Here is a 1,587-nt window from a genome sequence, read left to right as displayed (position 1 = left end):
CATAATATACCTGTACATACAACTGTCTATTGTTATATACCTGTACATACAATTGTCGATTTGTATATTTTTATTCCTTATTTACTTGTTCTATTTTTTATTTTTTATTTATTTTTATTTTTTATTATCTGTGTTTTTTTGTTTGTTTTGTTCTGTCACTGTCATTCTGTTACACTGTGGAAGCTTCTGTCACGAAAACAAATTCCTCGTGTGTGTAAACATACCTGGCAATAAAGCTCATTCTGATTCTGATTCTGATATGTGGGGGTGTGTTAGAACGAGCCGTTTTAGGTAGGCGTGGTTGACTCTTAACTTCTATAAAGAATATCTCTTTGGATTTGAGACTTTAGTCTTTGCAACTTTACAGATCTTCTTTATGCACCAAGAGCTTGTAACACTCCAAAGAGAAAGGAAAAATTGAAATCGCATCATATGACCCCTTTAAGAAAAAATTAATGTGTGTATATGCATGTATTGTGAATTAGGTGGAGATTTTTAGTGGCAAGTTCTTCAGTGTGTACAAGTAAGAAATAATCCACGCAATCACTAGTGATTGAGACCCATTGTTTTTTAATTCTCAAGTCATTTGGGAGCAGTCCAAATATCAGTAACCTTGAGTGAAACAAACAGAGGAGAAGAGGGGGAGGGAAGAAATAAAAGTGAGTCTGTATGGTAAGGTGTGCCGTTCTCATGGGTGTTAAATTTCAACAATGCTACTCAATGCCTTGGGATTTTATCATCATTAGAGTTGTCACAAGCACACTCACTTACTCTCAACACCCGCATACGCACCGCAGTGCCAGACACGACAGGAAGTGACCGTTGCCTGGGCTACACAAGGAAGTTACAGCAAGATATGTTCACAGTAACACACATGGTAGTTTCCCTTTAACCTGAATTGTCTGTGTGCATGTCCTCTCTTGTGCTCCCGAGTTTGTTCATTTATCAGCAGGGGAAGCTCTATGTCATGTTGAAGACTTTATGTATTTGGAGATTAATTGTTTCCATAATTAAGGCCTGACCCCACAAGAAGCAACAAGAAGGCCAGTCACTCACGGGGTGCAGGGCAGGGAACAGCCCCTGGGGCTTTGTTGGCAGATATAGGAGAGGCAGTAGAGGGGACGTCACATGTCATGCATATGACCTCTGCACTCTCTCCTTATGTAGATCACCTTTTAACATGAAAAATCACTCTTTATCTCACTGGCACAGCAGCAAGTGAAGACAGTAAATTAGGGTCAGGGTGTGGTGGCTCACTATTGTGTTGTACTGTTTTGCATTGTAATAGGTTGAATGACTGTACCCTGGAGATTCCCGCTTGCGCTTTTTTTCCCTCTCCCTCTCACTCTCTTTCTCTCTCCAAGCTAATTTTTTTCCAGCTGCTGGTGACATTACCATCCTAACTTTGATTGGTTCTTTGGAAGTTAAGTGAAAGTGCATCACTTTCTGTTGAAGGACCACTTTAATCTGGATATCACATCTTATTCTACACCTGAGATGTGCATCTCCAATAAAACCAGTATTCAATTCTATTTCAAATTGCTTTATTGGGCCGATTGTTTATTTAAACAAAGCCTAAGCATCAAT

The 1,587-nt window shown here is 39.3% G+C and overlaps 1 protein-coding gene across 1 annotated transcript in view; it reads left to right on the top strand.

Moving 5' to 3' along the window:
- The window catches only part of LOC107661090 (1-phosphatidylinositol 4,5-bisphosphate phosphodiesterase beta-3-like), a 41,671-nt gene that overhangs the window by 14,115 nt on the left and 25,969 nt on the right, over positions 1-1,587 (top strand). The window lies entirely within an intron of this gene.

This window comes from Sinocyclocheilus anshuiensis, unplaced genomic scaffold (genome assembly GCF_001515605.1).
Source record: "Sinocyclocheilus anshuiensis isolate Anshui unplaced genomic scaffold, SAMN03320099.WGS_v1.1 scaffold2015, whole genome shotgun sequence".
Lineage (NCBI taxonomy): Eukaryota > Metazoa > Chordata > Actinopteri > Cypriniformes > Cyprinidae > Sinocyclocheilus > Sinocyclocheilus anshuiensis.
The sequence above is the reverse complement of the archived record's forward strand: the minus strand, read 5'-3'. Positions and strand labels throughout refer to the sequence as shown.